This window comes from Scyliorhinus torazame, chromosome 7 (genome assembly GCF_047496885.1).
Source record: "Scyliorhinus torazame isolate Kashiwa2021f chromosome 7, sScyTor2.1, whole genome shotgun sequence".
Classification (NCBI taxonomy): Eukaryota; Metazoa; Chordata; class Chondrichthyes; order Carcharhiniformes; family Scyliorhinidae; genus Scyliorhinus; species Scyliorhinus torazame.
Genome location: NC_092713.1, coordinates 29,927,865 through 29,954,361, shown reverse-complemented (window position 1 = coordinate 29,954,361; position 26,497 = coordinate 29,927,865). Strand labels below are relative to the sequence as shown.

The window sequence follows — 26,497 nt, the reverse complement described above, 5'->3', positions numbered from 1 at the left end:
AACCAGTCCACAGCAGACACTATCTCCCTGGTCCTATACTCATCCCTGGAGCATCTTGACAACAAGGTCTCCTACGTCACACTTCTTCCTATTCATTGACTACAGCTCTGCCTACAGCACCATAATCACAGCCAAGCTCATATCAAAATTCTTAAACCTAAAACTTGGCTCCTCCCTCTGCAACTGGATCTTCGACTTCTTGACGCATTGACCTCAATCAGTAAGGATAAACAACAACACCACCTCCGATGATAGCCCTCAACACCGGGGTCCCGCAAGGCTGCGTACTTAGTCCCCTACTATACTCCCTGTACACACACGACTGTGTGGCAAAAGTTGGCTCCAACTTCACCTGCAGGTTTGCTGATACACGGCCATAGTGGGTTGGATCTCGAACAATGACGAGTCGGAATACAGGAGGGAGATAGAGAACCAAGTGGCGTGGTGTAATAATTTCTCCCTCAATGTCAGACTGCATGGTTCGGTTGGAGCAGCAATTGGATGCACTTAGGAGCATGCAGGTGGCGGAAAGCGTCATAGATTGCAGTTATGTAAATGTGGTCACACCCAAGGTGCAGGCAGAGAAATGGGTGACCACCAGAAAGGGCAGGCAGTCAGTGCAGGAATCCCCTGTGGTTGTCCCCCTCTCGAACAGGTATACCCCTTTGGATACTGTCGGGGGGGATAGCCTATCGGGAAAACAGCAGCAGCCAGAGCAGTGGCACCACGGCTGGCTCTGATGTTCAGAAGGGAGGGTCAAAGCGCGGAAGGGCAATAGTAATAGGGGACTCTATAGCCAGGGGCACAGATAGGCGCTTCTGTGGACGTGAAAGAGACTCCAGGATGGTATGTTGCCTCCCTGGTGCCAGGGTCCAGGATGTCTCCGAACGGGTAGAGGGCATCCTGAAGGGGGAGGGCAAACAGGCAGAGGTCGTTGTACATATTGGTACTAACGACATAGGCAGGAAGGGACATGAGGTCCTGCAGCAGGAGTTCAGGGAGCTAGGCAGAAAGTTAAAAGACAGGACCTCGAGGGTTGTAATCTCGGGATTACTCCCTGTGCCACGTGCCAGTGAGGCTAGAAATAGGAAGATAGAGCAGCTAAACATGTGGCTAAACAGCTGGTGTAGGCGGGAGGGTTTCCGTTATCTGGACCACTGGGAGCTCCTCCGGGGCAGGTGTGACCTATATAAGAAGGACGGGTTGCATCTAAACCGGAGAGGCATAAATATCCTGGCCGCGAGGTTTGCTAGTGTCACACGGGAGGGTTTAAACTAGTATGGCAGGGGGGTGGGCACAGGAGCAATAGGTCAGAAGGTGAGAGCATTGAGGGAGAACGAGGGAATAGGGACAGTGGGGCTCTGAGGCAGAGCAGACGGGGAGAAGTTGCTGAACACAGCGGGTCTGGTGGCCTGAAGTGCATATGTTTTAATGCAAGAAGTATTACGGGTAAGGCAGATGAACTTAGAGCTTGGATTAGTACTTGGAACTATGATGTTGTTGCCATTACAGAGACCTGGTTGAGGGAAGGGCAGGATTGGCAGCTAAACGTTCCAGGATTTAGATGTTTCAGGCGGGATAGAGGGGGATGTAAAAGGGGTGGCGGAGTTGCGCTACTGGTTCGGGAGAATATCACAGCTGTACTGCGGGAGGACACCTCCGAGGGCAGTGAGGCTATATGGGTAGAGATCAGGAATAAGAAGGGTGCAGTCACAATGTTGGGGGTTTACTACAGGCCTCCCAACAGCCGGCGGGAGATAGAGGAGCAGATAGGTAGACAGATTTTGGAAAAGAGTAAAAACAACAGGGTTGTGGTGATGGGAGACTTCAACTTCCCCAATATTGACTGGGACTCACTTAGTGCCAGGGGCTTACACGAGGCGGAGTTTGTAAGGAGCATCCAGGAGGGCTTCTTAAAACAATATGTAGACAGTCCAACTAGGGAAGGGGCGGTACTGGACCTGGTATTGGGGAATGAGCCCGGCCAGATGGTAGATGTTTCAGTAGGGGGAGCATTTCGGTAACAGTGACCACAATTCCGTAAGTTTTAAAGTACTGGTGGACAAGGATAAGAGTGGTCCTAGGATGAATGTGCTAAATTGGGGGAAGGCTAATTATAACAATATTAGGCGGGAACTGAAGAACATAGATTGGGGGCGGATGTTTGAGGGCAAATCAACATCTCACATGTGGGAGGCTTTCAAGTGTCAGTTGAAAGGAATTCAGGACCGGCATGTTCCTGTGAGGAAGAAGGATAAATACGGCAATTTTCGGGAACCTTGGATAACGAGAGATATTGTAGGCCTCGTCAAAAAGAAAAAGGAGGCATTTGTCAGGGCTAAAAGGCTGGGAACAGACGAAGCCTGCGTGCAATATAAGGAAAGTAGGAAGGAACTTAAGCAAGGAGTCAGGAGGGCTAGAAGTGGTCACGAAACGTAATTGGCAAATAGGGTTAAGGAAAATCCCAAGGCTTTTTACACGTACATAAAAAGCAAGAGGGTAGCCAGGGAAAGGGTTGGCCCACTGAAGGATAGGCAAGGGAATCTATGTGTGGAGCCAGAGGAAATGGACGAGGTACTAAATTAATACTTTGCATCAGTATTCACCAAAGAGAAGAAATTGGTCGATGTTGAGTCTGGAGAAGGGTGTGGAGATAGCCTGGGTCACATTGAGATCCAAAAAGACGAGGTGTTGGGTGTCTTAAAAAATATTAAGGTAGATAAGTCCCCAGGGCCTGATGGGATCTACCCCAGAATACTGAAGGAGGCTGGAGAGGAAATTGCTGAGGCCTTGACAGAAATCTTTGGATCCTCACTGTCTTCAGGGGATGTCCCGGAGGACTGGAGAACAGCCAATGTTGTTCCTCTGTTTAAGAAGGGTAGCAAGGATAATCCAGGGAACTACAGGCCGGTGAGCCTTACTTCAGTGGTAGGGAAATTACTGGAGAGAATTCTTCGAGACAGGATCTACTCCCATTTGGAAGCAAATGGACGTATTAGTGAGAGGCAGCATGGTTTTGTGAAGGGGAGGTCTTGTCTCACTAACTTGATAGAGTTTTTCGAGGAGGTCACTAAGATGATTGATGCAGGTAGGGCAGTGGATGTTGTCTATATGGACTTCAGTAAGGCCTTTGACAAGGTCCCTCATGGTAGACTAGTACAAAAGGTGAAGTCACACGGGATCAGGGGTGAGCTGGCAAGGTGGATACAGAACTGGCTAGGTCATAGAAGGCAGAGAGTAGCAATGGAAGGATGCTTTTCTAATTGGAGGGCTGTGACCAGTGGTGTTCCACAGGGATCAGTGCTGGGACCTTTGCTCTTTGTAGTATATATAAATGATTTGGAGGAAAATGTAACTGGTCTGATTAGTAAGTTTGCAGACGACACAAAGGTTGGTGGAATTGCGGATAGCGATGAGGGTACAGTAGGATTTAGATTGTTTGGAGACTTGGGCGGAGAGATGGCAGATGGAGTTTAATCCGGACAAATGTGAGGTAATGCATTTTGGAAGGTCTAATGCAGGTAGGGAATATACAGTGAATGGTAGAACCCTCGAGTATTGAAAGTCAAAGAGATCTAGGAGTACAGGTCCACAGGTCATTGAAAGGGGCAACACAGGTCAAGAAGGTAGTCAAGAAGGCGTACGACATGCTTGCCTTCATTGGCCGGGGCATTGAGTATAAGAATTGGCAAGTCATGTTGCAGCTGTATAGAACCTTAGTTAGGCCACCCTTGGAGTATAGTGTTCAATTCTGGTCGCCACACTACCAGAAGGATGTGGAGGCTTTAGAGAGGGTGCAGAAGAGATTTACCAGAATGTTGCCTGGTATGGCATAGCATTAGCTATGAGGAGCGGTTGAATAAACTCGGTTTGTTCTCACTGGAACGAAGGAGGTTGAGGGGAGACCTGATAGAGGTCTACAAAATTATGAGGGGCATAGACAGAGTGGATAGTCAGAGGCTTTTCCCCAGGGTAGAGGGGTCAATTACTAGGGGCATAGGTTTAAGGTGAGAGGGGCAAGGTTTAGAATAGATGTACGAGGCAAGTTTTTTACGCAGAGGGCAGTGGGTGCCTGGAACTCGCTACCGGAGGAGGTGGTGGAAGCAGGGACGATAGTGACATTTAAGGGGCATCTTGACAAATACATGAATAGGATGGGAATAGAGGGATACGGACCCAGGAAGTGTAGAAGATTGTAGTTTAGTCGGGCAGCATGGTCGGCACGGGCTTGGAGGGCCGAAGGGCCTGTTCCTGTGCTGTACATTTCTTTGTTCTTTGTCAGCAAAACCAAGGAGCTGGCCATTGACTTCAGGAAGCAAAGTGTTGTCTGCACGTGTGCATCAATGGTGCAGAGGTGGAGATGGTTGACAACTTCAAATTCTTATGTGTGCACATCACCAACAATCTGTCCTGGTCCACCCATGTTGGCGTTACGAACAAGAAAGCACAATAGCGGCTTTACTTCCTCAGGAAACTTAAGGAAATTCGGCATGTCCACATTGACTCTTACCAATCTTTACAGATGCACCATAAGCATCCTATCTGGCTGCACCACAGCCTGGTATGGCAACTGCTCGGCCCAAGACCTTAAGAAACTACAGAGTGTCGTGAACACAGCTCAATTCCTCATGCGAACGCACCTCCCATCCATTGACTCTGTCTACACCTCCCGCTGCCTTGGGAAAGCGTTATCAAAGACCCCTTTCAACCGGGTTATTCTCTCTTCCAACCTATTCCATCGGGCAGAAGATACAAAAGTATGAGAACACGCACGAACAGATTCAAAAACCGCTTCTTCCCCGCTGTTACCAGATTCCTGAATGACCCTCTTATGAACTGAACTGATCTCTGCATGCATCTTCTCTACTGTGTAGCACCGTATGCTTCACCCAATGTCTATGTATTTACATTGTGTATTTATTGTATGTCCTATGTTTTTCATGCATGGAACAATCTGCCTGGACTGTATGCAGAACAATACTTTTCACTGCACCTTGGTACACGTGACAAATCTAAATCTTAACAGATCTATGCTCATTATGAACCTTTTCACACCTTCATTTTGTTCTTTCTCCCTTGTGCAGACCTAGCTTTTCCTTTAAATGGACCTACAGTATTGACCTCAAGACATGCTATAGTGAGTTCTACATTCTGTCCAGTTTGAATAAAGAAGATTTTCCCAAATCCTTATTGGATTTATTTGTGACTAGCTTATATTCATTGCTGCTAACTCTTTCACCCCCCCCCCACCCAACATCTGCATACTTTCCCTACATGTACCCGATCAAACGTTTTCGTAATTTTAAAGACCTACATCAGTTCATCTCTCAGCCTCGAGAGGATTCCAGCTAAAGAGCCCCCTGATAGCTGAACTTGGAGACTGCAACCATCATCCTTGTAAATAAATATATTTTCTGCTTCTCCAGGGCTTCTATATCTGTTTCGTAATACGGAGACAACTAATTGAACCAAGGTTTGTTTAACATAATTTCTCTTGTAGCAGAGTAGAATTCAAAAACTGAACTGTGCTTTTTGCAGTCATTTTTTATGCTTTAGTTAATCAATGTTATTTTAATGATGTGTATCTGTCCCCATGATTCCTTTGTGCCTCTATCCTATTTGGACTATAAACATTTAAAAACAAAAAACAAATTTAGAGTACCAATTCATTTTTTTCCAATTAAGGGGCAATTTTAGTGTGGCCAATCCACCTACCCTGCACATCTTTGGGTTGTGGGGGTGAAACCCACCCAAACGTGGGGGGAATGTGCGAACTCCACACGGACAGTGACCCAGAGCCGGGATCGAACCTGGGACCTCGGGGGAGTGAGGCAACAGTGCTAACCACTGCACCACCGTGCTGCCCTTTGGACTATAAAATAGAGTTCCATTTTCAATAATTCCATTTCCTTTTTTCTTTGAAGCATTGGTGAACCTAGTCCTTGGGAATGAAGCGATAATGTGGAGAATATTTTTCATTCTTGCATGTTATGTGGAAGTTGCTGGCAAGACCAGCATTTGTTGCTCATCTCTGATTGCCCTTGAGAAGGTGGCGGTGAGATGCCTTGAACTGTTGCAGTTCATCTGTTGCAGGCCACACTCAAGTCAACCCTGCCTCTATGTACCTACAGTATTCAAATGCAATTGCTCTTACCTCACCTCAGCAGGCAAGCTGCTTGGGAATAGTGATCATAGTATCATAAAGTTTATATTTATTACGGAGAAAGATCAGCAATGCAGAGGTTCAAAAAACTTAATTGAAGGAGGGCACTTTCAGAAAACTGAAGAAGGATCTGGCATGGGAAAAAGACAATGCAATGTACAGATAAGTGAAAAAGGAAATAAGAACAAAAAGGCAGTAGATCAGCAGCTAATGTAAAAGGGAAATTCAAATGTCTTTCAGCATATCAACTTGTCAAAATGGATTTTTGGGGGAAAATCATGTTTGACGACTTGAATTTTTTGAGTTATTGAAGGAGTGGATGAGTACAGTGCAGTTCATATGTATGTGGACTTTACAAAGATGTTTGATGTGAAGTATGACATAATAAGCTTGTTTGCAAAATTTGAAGTACGTGGGATAATGATGCAAAATTGACTTAATGGATAGAAAAGTGTGTTGTGGTGAAAGGCTGTTTTTCAGATTGGAGGAAGGTACACAATGATTTTCCTGAGTCCAGTACTCCGACCACTGATTTTGTTACATATTGTTGACTTGGACTTGCAAATATGGGATACAGTATTAAAATTTACAGATGATGTGAAACTGGGAAGTGGTAGTATGCAATGAGAAAGACAGTAACAGACTTCAAGATGAAGTTGTGGAATGGGTCACATGGCAAATTAAATTTTGAGGCTCAATTATGAGGTCATGCATGGTGGGAAGAGTTAGGAGTGACAATACATGCTAATTTGTACAAAGGCATTACAAGAACAGAGATTTTTACATGTTCATGCACATCTTCAACTTATGTATTATGCCTAAGTCTGGGCACCACACTTCAAGAAGGATATGAAGGCATGCAGCAAAGATTCGCGAGAATAGTTCCATGCATGAAGAACCTTGGCTACATGGACAGATTGGAGAAGCTGGGAGTCATAGAGAAGATTGAGCAGATTTGATAGAAGTTCATTGTACAGTTACAGCAAAGGCTATGGACCTTGACAACAGTCCGGTTATAGTGCTGTATTCCTGAACTAGCTGTGCCTCTGGACCAGCTGTTTAATACAGTTACAATGCTGGCATCTATCCATCTATCTAGACCTCATTTGACTGTTGCCTAGGTATGCCCTGTTCACAAAAAGCAGGACAAATTTAATTACTACCACATCAGTTTTCTCTCAATGAGCAAGGTGACAAAGGAGTGACGAGCAGCAGTTACTTGCCAATAAACTGCTTACTTAGTTTGGGTTTCACCAGGGCCTAACTCTAGACCTCATTACAGCCTCTGTTCAAAAATGGCCAAAACAGCTGAATTCCAGAGATGAGAATGCCCTTGATATCAAGGCAGCTGAGTGAGGCATCAAAGAGCCCTTGTAAAATTGAAATCAATGGGCACCAGAGGAGAACTATCCATTGGCTGGGAGTCATCCCTCACACAAAGGAAGAAAATTATAGGAGACTAATCATATTCATCCCCAAAACATTGCTGTGGGAATTCCTCAGGATAGTGTCAGGCCCAACCACCTTCAGCTGTCTAATCAATGACCTTCACTTGATCATAAAATCAAAAGTTTGGTGTTCGGTTCTATTCCAATTCTTCAGGTGATTAAGTAGACCGTACCCACTTACAGCAAGTAGGTAGACTGCAGTGAATGACTTAATTCCTGACACCCCTAAATCTTTGGAACATCTGCAAGGTACAAGGCAGGAATGTGATGCGACTCCCTTCACTTACCTAGGTGGGTGCAGCTCTAAAGTCACCCAAGAAACTAGCAGCATCCTGCTTTATTGGAACCACACACTCCATCAGGAACCCACCGTGACTTCAGTTTGTACCATTTGCAAGCTGCATTTTAATGATTCACCAAGGCTGTTTCAACAGCATTAACCAAACCCTTCACATTTTAACACCTTTCAGGAAAAGGGCATCAGGAGCATGAAAACACCACCACCTGCATGTTTCCCCCCCCCCCCCCCCCCCTTCTAAGTTATGCACCAAGATGACTTGAAAATTGAATGTTGTTCTTTCATTGTTGCTGGGGAAAACTTGGGACTATTTGCATAACCGCATTGGGATTACCTTCACCATGTGGACTGCAGCAGTTCAAGAAATCAACTCTCTATCATCTTCTCCAGTGATGCCCACATCCCATGAGTAACTGCAATTTGTATATATGTAATGCCGTTATTATTAAACATTTCCAAGTCGCTTTGTGGAAGGATTATAAAGCAAATGCTTTATGTTGATAATGGGGGAGGTGGCCAAAAGTGCTGGGTCTTGAAGAGCATCTTAAAGGGGGAATAGTGAGGTGGAAATATTTGTTTGGGGGGTGCGGGGTAGAATTCCTGAGCTTGGGCCCAGGCAGCTGAAGCCATTAATGGTGGAGCAATTAAAATAGAGATGTACTGGAGGCAAGAAATAGATGAGCACAAATATCTGAGTATGTCGTGTTGCAGGAGATTAGAGATGGGGAGAGGTGAGACTGTAGAGGAATTTGAAAACAAGGATGAGAATTTTAAATTTGAGGTGATGCTTAACTGCTAGCCCGAAATAAGTCAGCAAGCACGGATGATGGGTGAATAGGACTTACTATGTATAAGGCCACAGGCAGCAGAGATTTGGATGATGTCAAGTTTGCGGAGAGTAGAATGTGGGAGGCTGACTTGCAGTGTGTTGTAATAAATCTCTGTTGGAACCATTAAAAAAAAACTGAAACCAGCAAAGAGATGGGATTTAATTTTGCTTTTGATGCCCCCTGCACACACAAACAAATTTAACATTTCCCTCTAAGATGACACTAATAACTGAAAAGGGGCAATACATGAAGGGAGTTTCAATTTCCACAGCTTTAGTTGCAGACTGCAACCAGCTGCAGGAAAGTTCAGATGTGACTAATGCCAAGAGTATTGTTCTGTCAGTTTTACCCTGATAGTTACTTTGAAAGAGTTAGAAGGAAAAAAAATCACTTCTAACTCCAGAGTAACAGCTAAAACACCCAGACTGTGCCTTACCAGTGAGACCCTCACGACCAGAACCCCCCACCCCTACAGCTAGTGCCATAAAAAGGGGGAGTTTCTTTGTTCCGTGCATTCCAGTTACTCTCCACTAATGCAGCTGAATGCTGGCAGCGCTGCTCCTGTCTCACCCAGCCTGAGTGAGGAAGGTTGGGCGAAGTGGGAACTTGAAATTTCAGTGAGGGTAAATCCATCCAGAGTGTCAATCTGCTGGAGATTGCCACTTTGAGGAAGTTATGGGCCAATGTTATGTTTAATTTTGGTTTAAGAGTTCTATGTTGACTTTCATCATTTCTATCCTATACTATCCTAGACTAGAACACGCTGGATAAACTTGTGCATTGTAATGACAATAAGGAACCTTCTACAAGAGCTTACATTTTACTAGTGGTTTGGCAATTCTTATAATCTCTTTTAGGGGCAAAGGTTTATTGTGATACATCCCAGTTTTTTTGATAACCTGAATTGACATAACTTAATGGGCCACCGACTTGGTTGCAGTAGTAAATTCCTGTTGTGCTTTAATGAGATGCAGGTTAGTTGATACGACCCCTAAATCACGAGGGGTGGAGGGGGGGGGGGGGGCGGAGGGGAGGGGAGGGAAGGCATGGTGTGGTGAGGCGGGGGAACACTACAATCTTATCACCATTTAGAATATGCTTTTTTAAATTCTTCTTGGCAAAGTGGACACTTTCATATTTTCTCACATCTACTCAATTTGCCAGATCTTTATCCATTTGCTAGGGGGGGAGGGGTGGTGTGTGGGGGGTGAAGGGGTGTGGGAGGGGGGGGGGGGGGGAGAGAAGGTGCAGTGTGGTGAGGCGGGGGAACAGTACAGTCTTATCACCATTTAGATAATATGCTTTTTTGTATTCTTGGCAAAGTGGACAATTTCATATTTACTCACTTCTACTCAATTTCCCAGATCTTTACCCACTTGCTCAACCTATCTGTGCCCTCTTTTTACCTCCCTGCCCCAAGACACACCTTCCTCCATATTGAGAAATATCCATTAACGCCGACTCTGTTTCCTATTACTCAGCCAATTTTGGTATCCATGTTGCTTCTGTCACTTTTATTCCATGAGTTATAACTTTGCTCACAAATCCGTTGTGAGGCACTTTATCAAATACCTTTTGGAAATCCATGTATACCACATCAACAGCATTAACCTAATCAACCCTGTCACCTCATAGTGTCATAGATCTTCAAATAAATTCCAGCAAGTTGGTGAGACACAATTTGCCCTTAAGAAATCCATGCTGTCTCTTAGTAATCAACTCACATTTTTCCATGTGACTATAAATTGTATTCCAAAGAATTGTTTCTCAAATCTTCCCCACCATCGAAGTTAAACCTACTGGTCCATAATTGTTGGGCTTATCCTTGCAACCTTTCTTTGAACAAGGGTTAATATTTGCAATTCTCCAGTCCGCTAGCATCTCCCCTGAGTCTAAGGAAGACTGGAAGATTATGGCCAGTGCCCCTGCAATTTCCACTCACTTTCTTCAACATCCTTGGGTGCATCTCATCCGGTCCAGGTGCTTTGTTAACTTTCAGTATTGTCAGTTTATTCAATATCTTCTTAACACCTTTGAGCCCTTCTAGTGACAGTTTCCTCTGACGTGTAGCATCTGGTTCCTTGACAAAGACCGATGCAAAGTATTCATTTAACACCTCTGACATGTCCTTTGCCTCCATGTGCAAATCCCCTTGTTGGTCCCTAATTGTCCTTACTGCTCCTTTTACCACCGGCTTACAACTATGTGCGAGCAGAAGACTTTGGGATTCCCCTTTTTTGCGGGCTGCCAGTCTTCCCTCATAATCCTTCTTAGCTTCTCTAATGTGCTTTTTCACCTCCTCTCTGAACCTGTATTCCTCTTGATTATATTTTCTACCTTGCATGTGTCATAAGCACACTTTTTCTTCCTTAGATTGATTACTATCTACTTTTTCATCCAGGGAGCTCTGGATTTGTATGCCCTGCCACCTTTTCCTTTTGAGGAAATATACCTTGACTGCCCAAACCATTTTATTTTGATGTAGCTCATTGTTTTGCTACAGTTTTTCCCATCAATCCTTGGTTCCAGTCTATCAAGCCCACTTGTGTTCTTGCCTCATTGGAGTCTGCTCTCCTCCCTGCTGTCAGACCTGCTGAGATTTTCCAGCATTTTCTGCTTCGTTTCAAGAACAAAGAACAAAGAAAATTAGAGCACAGGAATAGGCCCTTCGGCCCTCCCAGCCTGCACCAATCCAGATCCTTTATCTAAACCTGTCACCTATTTTCCAAGGATCTACTTCCTTCTGTTTCCTACCCATTCATATATCTGTCTAGATGCATCTTAAATGATGCGATTGTGCCCGCCTCTACCACCTCCGCTGGCAAAGCGTTCCAGGCACCCACCGCCCTCTGCGTAAAAAACTTTCCACGCACATCTCCCTTAAACCTTCCCCCTCTCACCTTGAAATCGTGACTCCCTTGTAATTGACACCCGCACTTGTGGAAAAACTTGTTGCTATCCACCCTGTCCATACTTCTCATAACTTTGTAGACCTCAATCGGGTCCCCCTCAACCTCCGTCTTTCCAACGAAAACAATCCTAATCTACTCAACCTTTCTTCATAGCTAGCACCCTCCATACCAGGCAAAATCCTGGTGAACCTCCTCTGCACCCTCTCTAAAGCACCCACATCCTTCTGGTAATGTGGCGACCAGAACTGCACGCAGTATTCCAAATATGGCCTAACCAAAGTCCTATACAATTATAACATGACCTGCCGACTCTTGTACTCAATACCCCGTCTGATGAAGGCAAGCATGCTGTATGCCTTCTTGACCACTCTATCGACCTGCGTTGCCACCTTCAGGGTACAATGGACCTGAACTCCTAGATCTCTCTGTACATCAATTTTCCCCAGGACTCTTCCATTGACCGTATAGTCCGCTCTTGAATTAGATCTTCCAAAATGCATCACCTCGCATTTGCCTGGATTGAACTCCATCTGCCATTTCTCTGCCCAACTCTCCAATCTATTTATATTTTGCTGTATTCTCTGGCAGTCCTCCTCGCTATCTGCAACTCCACCAATCTTAGTATCATCTGCAAACTTGCTAATCAGACCACCTATACCATCGTCCAGATCATATTTGTATATCACAAACAACAGTGGTCCGAGCACGGATCCCTGTGGAACACCACTAGTCCCCTTTCTCCATTTTGAGACACTCCCTTCCACCACTACTCTCTGTCGCCTGTTGCCCAGCCAGTTCTTTATCCATCTAGCTAGTACACCCTGAACCCCATACGACTTCACTTTTTCCATCAACCTGCCATCCATCAACCTGCCATGGGAAACTTTATCAAACGTCTTACTGAAGTCCATGTATATGACATCTACAGCCCTTCCCTCATCAATTAACGTTGTCACTTCCTCAAAGAATTCTATTAGGTTTGTAAGACATGACCGTCCCTGCACAAAGCCATGCTGCCTATCACTGATAAGTCTATTTTCTTCCAAATGTGAATAGATCCTATCCCTCAGTATCTTCTCCAACAGTTAGCCTACCACTGACGTCAAGCTCACAGGTCTATAATTCCCTGGATTATCCCTACTACCCTTCTGAAACAAAGGGATAACATTAGCAATTCTCCAGTCCTCCAGGATCTCACCCGTGCTCAAGGATGCTGCAAAGATATCTGTTAAGGCCCCAGCTATTTCTTCCCTCGCTTCCCTCAGTAACCTGGGATAGATCCCATCTGGACCTGGGGACTTGTCCACCTTAAAGACTTTTAGAATACCCAAAACTTCCCCCTTCCTTATGCCTACTTGACCTAGAGTATTTAAACATCCATTCTTGGCCTCAACATCCGTCATGTCCCTCTCCTTGGTGAATACCGATGCAAAGTACTCATTAAGAATCTCACCCATTTCCTCTGACTGCACGCATAAATTCCCTCTTTTGTCTTTGAGTGGGCCAATCCTTTCTCTAGTTACCCTCTTGCTCCTTATATACGAATAAAAGGCTTTGGGATTTTCCTTAACCCTGTTCGCCAAAGATATTTCATGACCCCTTCTGGCCCTCTTTATTGCGTGTTTGAGATTTGTCCTACTTTCCCGATATTCCTCCAAAGCTTCATCAGATTTAAGTCGCCTAGATCTTATGTATGCTTCCTTTTTCATCAGCTAGTCTCACAATTCCACCCGTCATCCATGGTTCCCTAATCTTGCCATTTCTATCCCTCATTTTCACAGGGACAGGTCTGTCCTGCACTCTAATCAACCTTGCCTTAAAAGACTCCCACATTTCAAATGTGGATTTACCCTTAAACAGCTGCTCCCAATCCACATTCCCTAGCTCCTGCCGAATTTTGTTATACTTGACCTTTCCCCAATTTAGCACTCTGTCTTTGGGACCACTCTCGTCTTTGTCCATGAGTATTTTAAAACTTATGGAATTGTGATCGCTATTCCCAAAGTAATCACAGACTGAAACTTCAGCCACCTGGCCGGGATCATTCCCCAATACCAGGTCCAGTATGGCCCCTTCCCGAGTTGGACTGTTTACATACTGCTCTAAAAAAAACTCTCCTGGATGCTCCTTACAAATTCTGCTCCATCTATGCCTCCAACACTACATGAGTCCCATTAAATGTTGGGGAAGTTTAAAATCTCCCATCACGACCACCCTATTGCTCCTACATTTTTCTATAATCTGGCTACATATTTGTACCTCTACTTCACGCTCGCTTTTGGGAGGCCTGTAGTAAAGTCCCAACAATGTTAGTGCACCCTTCCTATTTCTTAGCTCGACCCATATTGCCTCAGTGCTCGAATCCTCCATCGTGCCCTCAATCACACCTGTGATATCATCTGACCAGTAATGCAACTCCTCCACCCCTTTTACCTCCCTCTCTATCCCTCCTGAAGCATCTATACCCTGGGATATTTAGTTGCCAGTCTTGTCCTTCCCTCAACCAAGTCTCCGTAATACCAATAACATCATATTCCCAGGTACTAATCCAAGCCCTAAGTTCATCTGCCTTACCTGCTACACTTCTCGCATTGAAACAAATGCACCTCCGACTACCTGTCCCTTTGCGTTCTTCATCTCTTCCCTGTCTACTCTTCCCCTTAGTCACATTGAGTTTATTATCTAGTACCTTACTGGCTTTAGTTGCTGCCTCTTTACTGACCTCTAACTTCCTAATCTGGTTCCCATCCCCCTGCCACATTAGTTTAAAACCTCCCCAACAGTGTTAGCATAAGCACCCCCTAGGACATTGGTTCCAGTCCTGCCCAGGTGTAGACCATCCGATTTGTAATGGTCCCATCGCCCCAGAACCGGTTCCAATGTCCCAAAAATCTGAACCCCCTCCCTCCTGCACCATCTCTCAAGCCACGTATTCATTCTGGCTATTCTTGAATTTCTACTCTGACTGTCTCGTGGCACTGGTAGCAATCCTGAGATTACTACCTTTGAGGTCCTACTTTTTAACTTATCTCCTAACTCCCTAAATTCTTATTGTAGGACCTCATCCCGTTTTTTACCTATATCGTTGGTGCCTATATGCACCACGACAACTGGCTGTTCACCCTCCCCCTTCAGTATGTCCTGCAGCTGATCTGAGACATCCCTGACCCGTGCACCCGGGAAGCAACATACCATTCGGGAGTCTCGTTTTCGACCACAGAAACGCCTGTCTACTCCCCTTACGATTGAATCCCCTATGACTATAGCCCCGCCAGTCTTTTTTCCGCCCTTCTGTGCAGCAGAGCCAGCCACGGTGCCATGAGCCTGGCTACTACTGCCTTCCCCTGGTGAGTCAACTCCCCCAACAATATCCAAAACGGTATACCTGTTTTGGAGGGAGATGACCGCAGGGGTCACCTGCACTGTCTTCCTGCTCTTTCTCTGCCTTTTGGTCACCCATTCCCTGTCTCCCTCACCAATCCTAATCTGCAGTGTGACCAACTCACTGAATGTGCTATCCATGACCTCCTCAGCATCGCGGATGCTCCAAAGTGAGTCCATCCGCAGCTCCAGAGCCGTCATGCGGTCTAACAGGAGCTGCAGCTGAACACACTTCCCGCACGTGAAGGAGTCAGTGGCATCGGCCGCGTCCCTGAATTCCCACATTGAGCACGAGGAGCATAACACTGGTCTGGGATCTCCTGCCATTTTTACACTTTACCTTAACTGATTACAAATATAATATCAAATAATGAATAAGTGAAAGGAATAAGGATTTTACTTACCAATCACAATACTTACCAACCCAGGAAGAGTTAAATTTCTCCCAGTTACTTACCTTCCCGACAGACCCCTGGCCACTGCTCCCGCCGAAAATCTGAAGCTATAACTTGCGGATAAAAGAAAAGAGAGAGCTTACCTGACATTCACTCACCCCCTTAGGTTCGAGGAGGTGGAAGGGTGGGAGACACTACAAGTGTAGTGTCTCGTGTTTAGCAACTGCCCAACTTAAATAGAGTAAAAATCAAACACTTAAGCACCTACCTGAATCCCAAGCTGCACTAGCTGCGCTCCGGCTCCCTCTCTCTCTCCCGCTCCAAAAAATGAAGGCCGCTGGAACCTGCGGGCAAGTTTAAACATGTACCTGAATCCCATACTATGCTCCGGCTCCCCCTCTCTCTCTCTCCCGCTCCCGGAAATTAAGGCCGCTGGAACCTGGGCCAGGTTTAAACACGTACCTGAATCCCAAGCTGCGCTCGCTGCGCTCCGGCTCCCTCTCTCTCTCCCGCTCCGAAAAATGAAGGCCGCTGGAACCTGGGGGCAAGTTTAAACACCTCGTGAAATGAAAAAATGAAAATTGCTTATTGTCATGAGTAGGCTTCAATGAAGTTACTGTGAAAAGCCCCTAGTCGCCACATTCCGGCACCTGTTTGGGGAGGCTGGTACGGGAATTGAACCGTGCTGCTGGCCTGCCTTGGTCTGCTTTAAAAGCCAGCGATTTAGCCCAGTGAGCTAAACCAGCCCCTAGTTAAATCCCAAGTTTCACTCGCTGCGATCCGGCTCCCTCTCTGAAAAATGAAGGCCGCTGGAACCTGGGGGCAAATTTAAACACCTACCTGAATCCCAAGCTGCGCTCCGGCTCTCTCTCCCGCTCCCGGAAATGAAGGCCGCTGGAACCTGGGGGCAAGTTTAAACACGTACCTGAATCCCAAGCTGCACTCGCTGTGCTCCGGTTCCCTCTTTCCCGCTCCGATTCAGATTCCAACATTCAGCGTAGCACAGTGGCTAGCACTGTTGCTTCACAGCTCCAGGGTCCCAGGTTCGATTCCCGGCTTGGGTCACTGTCTGTGTGGAGTCTGCACGTTCTCCCCGTGTCTGCGTGATTTTTCTCCCGGGTGCTTCAGTTGCTTCCCACCAGTCCCGAAAGATGTGCTGTTAGATGAATTGGACATTCTGAATTCTCCCTCTGTGTACCTGAACAGGAGCCGGAATGTGGCGACTAGGGGCTTTTCACAGTAACTTCATTGCAGTTGGCTCTACCCCAGTTAATTATTCTTACTCTGAATTGTGCATTGTCCTTGATTTTTCTTCAAATCTGGTTGGTGTATTGAGATCCACAGCAACCTTTTTTGCCCTCTCGGCTTTGTACTCAGTGTCGCTCTTTCTTACACTCTTCCACCTGGCTCCACTCAATTTTGCTCCCTTACCCTCCTGACTCTCAAACTTGCACTCTCTTATCCTCCTGGCTCTGCTCTCAGTTTCGCTCTTTTTCATGCTCTTTTATCCTCCAAGGCTTCATGCTCAGCCTCTCTCTCTTACCTTTTTTATCCTCCCAAGCCCAATCTGTTTTGTTCTTTTTCACACTCTTATTACCTTCCTCTGTGTCACACTCTTTGTCCCCTTGGCTCTGTGCTCAACCTCAATCTCTTTTATCCTCCCAGCTCCGCTCTCAGCCTCTCTCATGCTCTTTATTCCTCCCAGCTCCACTATTAGAACAAGAACAAAGAAAACTACAGCACAGGAACAGGCCCTTCGGCCCTCCAAGCCCGTGCCGACCATGCTGCCCGACTAAATTACAATCTTCTGCACTTCCTGTGTCCGTATCCCTCTATTCCCATCCTATTCATGTATTTATCAAGATGCCCCTTAAATGTCACTATCGTCCCTGCTTCCACCACCTCCTCCGGCAGCGAGTTCCAGGCACCCACTACCCTCTGTGTAAAAACCTTGCCCCTCGCACCTTAAACCTATGCCCCCTAGTAATTGACCCCTCTACCCTGGGGAAAAGCTTCTGACTATCCACTCTGTCTATGCCCCTCATAATGTTGTAGACCTCAATCAGGTCGCCCCTCAACCTCCGTCGTTTTAGTGAGAACTAACCGAGTTTATTCAACCGCTCCTCCTAGCTAATGCCCTCCATACCAGGCAACATCCTGGTAAATCCCTTCTGCACCCTCTCTAAAGCCTCCACATCCTTCTGGTAGTGTGGCGACCAGAATTGAACACTGTACTCCAAGTGTGGCCTAACTAAGGTTCTATACTGTTAGTCTTGCTTATCCTCCTAGCTCTGCTGGGAGTTTTTGTTACGTTGAATTTTTTAATGCAGTAGTTTATGGAGTATTGTGTGCAGTTTTGGTGTCCTTATCTGAGGAAGGATGTTCTTGCTAGGGAGGGAGTGCAGCGAAGGTTTACCAGGCTGATTCCTGGGATGGCGGGACTGTCATATGAGGAGAGACTAAGTTGGTTAGGATTACACTCATTGGAGTTTAGAAGTGTGAGAGGGGATCTCATGGGAACTTTAAACATTCTGACAGGATTAGATAGGGTAGAACAGAAAGAATGTTCCTGGGGGTGGGGGGGGGTCCGGAATTGGGGTCATTGTTTGAGGATATGGGGTAAACCATATAGGACTGGGGTGAGGAGATATTTCTTCACCCAGAGAGTGGTGAATCTGTGAAATTCGCTACCACAGAAAGTAGTTGAGGCCAAAACATTGTGTAATTTCAAGAAATAATTAGATATAGCTCTTGGGGCTGAAAGAGTATTGGGGGGGGGGGGGGGGGAAGAGGCGGGATCAGGGTATTGAACGTGATGATCAGCCATGGTCATAATGAATGGCGAGCAGGCTTGAAGGGCCGAATGGCTGCCTCATGCTTCAATTTTCTATGTTTCTGTTTTCTATGCTTCTGTTTATTTTCAATTTAAAAAAAAAAAGTGAAATCTTCTCGGTTCTGTCAGTTAAATGCTACATGTTTGTTTGCATTTCGTTAAATAAGTAATTGGAAAGTCGGCATCTTAGTCTGATCAGGTGGCTGTTAAATTTAAGAGCCCCAAAAATGCCCAACTGCATCCATCTCGTGGGACTGGTGTGTCAGAAGTTACTTTCAGGAATGTTCTAAGGTTTATTGGTCCAAAGATACCAGTTTACAACAAAACCATTAATTAAACCATTAGCATGTCATTAAATGTTGCTGCCAGAGTTTGGAGTAGAATGCCCCAGTTACATTTGCATGGATCGTGGTCAGATGTGAATATTTCCCCAGAATTTGCTGAAATTTATTTTGCCCTGAAGTTGATCGTAAAATAATTTGTCCTCAACAACCGTACATTGAGAAAACATCTGAGCAATTTGAACAGCCTGTAACCTGGTCTTTAACCATCATCAATATACAGGTTTAAAATCACAGCTCTGAAGAAGAGTCACACAGACTCAAAACGTTAACTCTGTTAACGGGTAGCCAGGGAAAGGGTTGGCCCACTGAAGGATAGGCAAGGGAATCTATGTGTGGAGCCAGAGGAAATGGGCGAGGTACGAAATGAATACTTTGCATCAGTATTCACCAAAGAGAAGGAATTGGTAGATGTTGAGTCTGGAGAAGGGGGTGTAGATAGCCTGGGTCACATTGTGATCCAAAAAGACGAGGTGTTGGGTGTCTTAAAAAATAATAAGGTAGATAAGTCCCCAGGGCCTGATGGGATCTACCCCAGAATACTGAAGGAGGCTGGAGAGGAAATTGCTGAGGCCTTGACAGAAATCTTTGGATCCTCGCTGTCTTCAGGGGATGTCCCGGAAGACTGGAGAATAGCCAATGTTGTTCCTCTGTTTAAGAAGGGTAGCAAGGATAATCCCGGGAACGACAGGCCGGTGAGCCTTACTTCAGTGGTAGGGAAATTACTGGAGAGAATTCTTCGAGACAGGATCTACTCCCATATGGAAGCAAATGGTCGTATTAGTGAGAGGCAGCACGGTTTTGTGAAGGGGAGGTCGTGTCTCACTAACTTGATAGAGTTTTTCGAGGAGGTCACTAAGATGATTGATGCAGGTAGGGCAGTGGATGTTGTCTATATGGACTTCAGTAAGGCATTTGACAAGGTCCCTCATGGTAGACTAGTACAAAAGGTGAAGTCACACGGGATCAGGTGTGAGCTGGCAAGGTGGATACAGAACTGGCTAGGCCATAGAAGACAGAGTAGCAATGGAGGCATGCTTTTCTAATTGGAGGGCTGTGACCAGTGGTGTTCCACAGGGATCAGTGCTGGGACCTTTGCTCTTTGTAGTATATATAAATGATTTGGAGGAAAATGTAACTGGTCTGATTAGTAAGTTTGCAGACGACACACAGGTTGGTGGAATTGCGGATAGCGATGAGGACTGTCGGAGGATACAGCAGGATTTAGATTGTCTGGAGACTTGCGCGGAGAGATGGCAGATGGAGTTTAATCCGGACAAATGTGAGGTAATGCATTTTGGAAGGTCTAATGCAGGTAGGGAATATACAGTGAATGGTAGAACCCTCAAGAGTATTGAAAGTCAAAGAGATCTAGGAGTACAGGTCCACAGGTCATTGAAAAGGGCAACACAGGTGGAGAAGGTAGTCAAGAAGGCATACGGCATGCTTGCCTTCATTGGCCGGGGCATTGAGTAAAAGAATTGGCAAGTCATGTTGCAGCTGTATAGAACCTTAGTTAGGCCACCCTTGGAGTATAGTGTTCAATTCTGGTCGCCACACTACCAGAAGGATGTGGAGGCTTTAGAGAGGGTGCAGAAGAGATTTACCAGAATGTTGCCTGGTATGGAGGGCATTAGCTATGAGGAGCGGTTGAATAAACTCGGTTTGTTCTCACTGGAACGAAGGAGGCTGAGGGGCGACCTGATAGAGGTCTACAAAATTATGAGGGGCATAGACAGAGTGGATAGTCAGAGGCTTTTCCCCAGGGTAGAGGGGTCAATTACTAGGGGGCATAGGTTTAAGGTGAGAGGGGCAAGGTTTAGAGTAGATGTACGAGGCAAGTGTTTTACGCAGAGGGTAGTGGGTGCCTGGAACTCGCTACCGGAGGAGGTAGTGGAAGCAGGGACGATAGGGACATTTAAGGGGCATCTTGACAAATATATGAATATGATGGGAATAGAAGGATACGGACCCAGGAAGTGTAGAAGATTGTAGTTTAATCGGGCAGCATGGTCGGCACGGGCTTGGAGGGCCGAAGGGCCTGTTCCTGTGCTGTACATTTCTTTGTTCTTTGTTGTTCTTTGTTTCTCTCTTCGTAGTTGCTGCCAGACCTAAGTTTTTGCAGTATTTCCTGAAGTTTTTTCATATTTCCAACTTCAGTATTTTGCTTATATTGCAGATGGAAAAGCTCTCGAACTCACAATGCAGATAAGATTATTTGATGGGGCTGGGTTTTTCCTTTGTCATTTGTATGCAGATTGATATATACAATTTAAAATGTTAACATTGTCAAGATAAACATCTCCGACTTATGGCATAAACATGCACCGTTATCTTGTCTACTGCCACATCCCTTAGAGATGTGATGGCCGCTTGTTTATCACACCAGTGGAAACCAAGCTTGATAATGTGACTGAGAAGCATTTGTCTTTCACCACAGATTTTAGACGCTTAGAATCTTCTGGTCTCACCTGCTGCAGTGATACAGCAGCTTTGCACTAAAATGTTCATATAATAACTTGTTACAAAAAAAAAAATTCAGCCCTTTTTTTGTCTTTGGCCACTCTCCTGGAATTGGTAAGAGAGGCCAGCATTGCCTTGTGTACTTGCAGGAGAAGTGGCCATAAAATGCTAGTGAGAGGACATGAACAGGAGCCGTACCGCAGCTTGCCAACCTGACTGTAATGGAGAAGCCAACACATCATATTGCGAGGATGATGCCTCATGAGGACATGGGTGATGGAGAGATGTGGTATCTGTAGGAACAAAGAACAATGCAGCACAGGAACAGGCCCTTCGGCCCTCCAAGCCAGCGCCGATCACGCGTCCTATCTAGACCAACCGCCTGGATCCTTCTATACCCCGTTTCTTTATGTGCCTATCCAGATACGTCTTGAAGGTCGCTAACGTATCTGCCTCAACCACCTAGCTTGGCAGTGCATTCCAGGCCACCACCACCCTCTGTGTAAAAAGAAAAAAAAACAACTTCCCTCGCACATCGTCACTGAACCTTTCCCTCCTCACCTTGAACTTGTGCCCTCTTGTAATTGTTATTTCCGCCCTGGGAAAAAGGCTCCAACTGTTCACCCTATCTATACCCCTAATAATTTTATAAACTATCAGGTCGCCCCTCCGCCTCCGTCTCTAGGGAGAAGAATCCCAGTTTATTCAATCTCTCCTCCAAGCTATTACCCTCCATACCAGGCAGCATCCTGGTAAACCTTTTCTGTACTGTTTCCAAAGCTCCCACGTCCCCCTGGTAGTGCGGTGACCAGAATTGGACACAGTATTCCAAATGTGGCCTAACCAAGTTCTATATAATTGTAACATAATTTTCGAACTTTTATATTCGATACCCCGTCCTAAGAAGGCAAGCATGTCATATGCTTTCTTTACCACCATTTCCACCTGTGCAGTCACTTTTAAGGATCTGTAGACCACTCCCAGATCTCTGTGTCTCTATGCTCCTGATTGGATCTACCAAAATGCATCACCTCGCATTTGTCCGGGTTAAATGCCATCTGCCATTTCTCTGCCCAATTTTGCAGCCTACTTATATCCTGTTGTATTCTCTGACAATCTTCATCACTGTCCGCAACTCCTGCAATTTTAGTATCATCCGCAAACTTACTAATCAGTCCCGCTACGTTTTCTTCCAAGTCCGTTATATATATTACAAAGAGCAGAGGTCCCAGAACTGATCCCTGCAGCACACCACTCTCCATTCGGGAAAAACACCCTTCCACTGTTACCCTCTGTCTTCTATGGCCAAGCCAGTTCTGGATCCATCCAGCTCATTCATCCCTGATCCCATGTGATCTAACCTTTTGCACCAGCCTGCCATGAGGGACCTTATCAAATGCTTTACTAAAGTCCATGTAGACAACATCCACAGCCCTATCACTATCACTGATGTCACCCTCGCTGGCCTTTAATTACCCAGATTATCCTTGCAACCCTTCTTAAATAATGGTACAATATTGGCTATCCTTCAATCCTCTGGGATTTTGCCTGTGGCCAATGAGGACACAGATTTCTGTCAGTGGCCCAGCGATTTCATCTTTTGTCTCTCTCAGTAATCTGGGTAGATGCCATCTGGCCCTGGGGATTTGTCTACCTTAATGCTTTTTAACACTCCTAGCACTCCCTCGTAATAACGACCTGTTCTAAAGTGTTTACACATCCCTCTGAGACACCAACAATCAACATGCTCCTCCTTTGTGAATGCGGATGCAAAATACTCATTAAGGAACTCACCTACTCCCTCTGGTTCTACACATAATTTCCTTCCTTTGTCCTTGAGTGGGCCAATCCTTTCCCTAGCTACCCTCTTGTTCCTAATATATGCTAAAATGCCTTGGGATTCTCCTTAATCCTGTCTGCCAAGGACATTTTGTGACCCCATTTTGCCCTCCTAACTCCCTGCTTGAGCTCTTTTCTACTTTGCTTGTATTCCTCAAGTGCTTTATCTGTTTTTAGTTGCCTGTACCTCTCATATGCATCTTTTTTCTTTTTAAAAATATTCTCAATTTCCCTGGTCATCCATGGTTCCCGAATCCTGTCTTTCCTTTTTACTGGCACATGCCTGTCCTGCACTCCCATCAACTGCTACTTAAAAGACTCCCACGTGCCAAATGTGGATTTACCCTCAAGCAGCCTCTCCCAAAGAACAGCCTCCAAATCCTGCCTAATCTGGTCGTAACATCTTAACCCTCGGACAACACTCGTTCTTTTCCATGAGTATTCGAAAGCTTACGGAATTGTGGTCACTGTTAGCCACAGTTCTCCCACTGCAGCTTTGATGACCTGGCCGTGCTCGTTCCCTAGTATTAGGTGCAATATACTGCATTCTGTCCTGTCGAGGATACTGATGGCACAAAGGTGCATGGAGGGAATGCCAGTTAGACGCTAACTGGTTGTCCCCTCCAGTAATCAACAGCACCATAAAATGGCCGTGTGAAATAAATGAGCATGCCACTCCCAGGTGCCATCATTATCATCATTGGTCTCCTTGGCCCCATTTGAGGGACCATCTGTGCAGTAGAGCCCTGCATTGATATTACTGCTGCAGCTTCTGGAGGTGTTCCCATTGACACCTCCATGGTGCAAACAGCTGCCAGGTTTGTATTGGCCATAAGCAGCCACACCTGAGCAGGTTTCCTTTCTGAGGCCACTTCCCTTCTCTGGGCACCGTTCTGCGCTGCACTTTCCTCCTCTCTCATCTGATGAACTTTGACCTAATGCTCCATCCTCTACAGATTCAGCACCTCCGAGGGGATGGGGGGGTTGGAAAGAGAGATGGGGCCATGTTATGGAGAATGTAGCAAACTACCATGACATGCACTGCAGGCTGCCAGCTGACCAGTCCTGGCATCTTAACTACATCTTCAGAGGTTCAATGGCCTGCTCAGTGATGATCTTTGTGAGCGATTGATTTTGGTTGTCGTGCTGCTGTACCTCCATCTCAAGGTCAAGTAAAGGTATGAGTAACTATCTCATCAAGGGATATATCCCTTGCCTCCTAAATGCTATCCACTGAGATCCGGTAGTGATGTGGAGTGGCAACACCTTCGACTGCCATGAGAATGGAAGCATATTGGCAGCTGCCAGCATAGTGAGTGTGCACATACATGCATCAAGAACAGTGTGGTCTCAGACCAGCTAAATGTCTAGTGAATGGGAGCCATTCCTGGTCAAATCTCACTGGCTGCTCAAGTGCCTTGGGTCACCTGATGGCTACTTGGATCCAATTGATGATGCCCTGTGCCTGCAGGGATCCAGAGGCTAATCCCATTGTCCTTTTGTACCTGCATATGTTTGAAATTGTATGTACTGCCCAGCTTTTGTACATAGGGCATCAGTGACCTGAGAGATTAAATGGAGTTGCTGCCACTTCAAAGAAATTTAAGGGCAGTAACTTTAACAGCTATTGGCAGGGCAGGGGAGTAGTAATGAAAGGTCTTGTGTCTTCCTCGATACATCTTCCCAGATAAATGCCATCTCCTGCTGCACTGATTCTCTGACATGTCCAGGAAACTGTTTCTTTGGTGATTCACTCCATGTTGAGGGCTTTGATCCTTTTTACCGCACTGTCCTTGTTCCTCTCTTCCGCCCTCTTCATGTCCAGGACTCTATCCATTCCTGAGGATATTGATCCTCATCACTACTCTCCGTATTTTGGAATACCGTTTAATCTCATATTCAGCTGTTAAATTGTTTGCCGTCAACAATACTCTCAATGCTTATTATGCTTCCTTCCCCAATGGCCCTATGATCCCTGAAGTGTCAACAATCCTTCCAACTGTGCCCAGACCACTTGGATCTGCTAACTCTGCTCACGTGAAGTTCTGTGCCAAATTCCTTCAGAAATTGCACACTAACCCATAACGAGCTGATAACTGAGTTAACAGATTTAAATAGGGATTGCTCCAAATCTACGTTTCTGCAGATCAAAATTGCAGACTGTTGGAATGGCATTCTGAAATTGCTTGCCTACCTGCTTCAAACCCTCCCCTCATTTGACCCAAAACCTGCCCCAGAACTCCTTTTCAAATGTGTCAAGTTGGAAAATGGATATTTCAGTCCAGTGGTTCATGAAAATGTCCATGGAAGTCAGATTTGTTTTCTGGATGACCAGAAGCACTTTTAAATTTGGGCTGCACTTAAAAAAAAGATTGCAATAAATGTTCTTCCTATGAAAATCGTTTATTGTCACAAGTGGCTTCAAATGAAGTTACTGTGAAAAGCCCCAAGTCGCCACATTCCGGCGCCTGTTCAGGAAGGCTGGTACGGGAATTGAACCGTGCTGCTGGCCTGCCTTGGTCTGCTTTAAAAGCCAGCTCTTTAGCCCTGTGCTAAACCAGCCCCTAAAGGTTCATCATCAATCTTGGCCTTAGTCGAAAAGTATTGTGCGGCACGGAGTGACGGTGGTTAGCGCTGCTGCTTCACAGCACCAGGGACCCGGGATTCAATTCTGGCTGTGTCTGTGTGGTGGGGATAGGGCAGGGGAGTGGGCCTCGGTAGTGTGCTCTTTCAAAGGGTCGGTAAAGGTTGTTTCAAGTTGTGTTCCACAGGGCTCGGCGTTCGGACCATTACTGTTTGTGTTGTATATTAACAATTTGGACGTGAACGTGGGGGCACGGTTGGGAAATTTGCACAAGACGCAACACAGGTCCCTAAATGCAGCAGTTCAAGTAGACAAGATTGTAGAAATCATAAGGAATGTCTCTTTCATTGACGGTATAGAATATAAAAGTAAGGATATAATGTTGGAATTGTATAAAACACTGGTGAGGCCACAATTGGAGTACTGTGTGCAATTCTGGTCATCGCATTACAGGAAGGACATAATTGCTCCAGCGAGAGTGAAATGAAATGAAATGAAAATCGCTTATTGTCACAAGTAGGCTTCAAATGAAGTTACTGTGAAAGCCCCTAGTCGCCACATTCCGGCGCCTGTTCTGGGAGGCTGTTACGGGAATTGAACCGTGCTGCTGGCCTGCCTTGGTCTGCTTTCAAAGCCAGCGATTTAGCCCTGTGCTAAACAGCCCCAGAAGAGGTTTACAAAAATGTTGCCAGGGCTAGAAAAGTGTAGCTGCACGGAGAGATTGGATAGGTTAGGGTTATTTACCTTGGAACAAAGAAGGCTGAGGGATGACTTAATTGAGGTGTACAAAATTATGAGGGGAAGAAATAGAGTGGACAATTCTAGAACCAGGGGACCTAAGTGGTAGGAGGTGTAGAGGGGACATAAGGAAGAATGTTTTTACACACTGGGTCGTGGGAATCTGGACTTTGCTGCCTGAGTTGGTGGTAGACGCAGAGACCCTAAACTCATTAAAGAAGTACCTGGATCTGCATCTTAAGTGCTGTGAGTGACAGGACCATGGACTGGTG

At 45.8% G+C, this 26,497-nt stretch overlaps 1 protein-coding gene and 1 long non-coding RNA gene across 3 annotated transcripts in view; both read left to right on the top strand.

The window, feature by feature from the left end:
• The window catches only part of znf644b (zinc finger protein 644b), a 203,931-nt gene that overhangs the window by 17,466 nt on the left and 159,968 nt on the right, over positions 1 to 26,497 (top strand). The gene's annotated exons all lie outside the window — the stretch shown is intronic.
• Positions 5,429 to 26,497, top strand: part of LOC140426108 (uncharacterized) — a 31,721-nt gene continuing 10,652 nt past the window's right edge. The window contains exon 1 of the long non-coding RNA XR_011948128.1: positions 5,429 to 5,473. This is a non-coding gene — a long non-coding RNA (uncharacterized lncRNA). The remainder of the gene's footprint in view (positions 5,474 to 26,497) is intronic.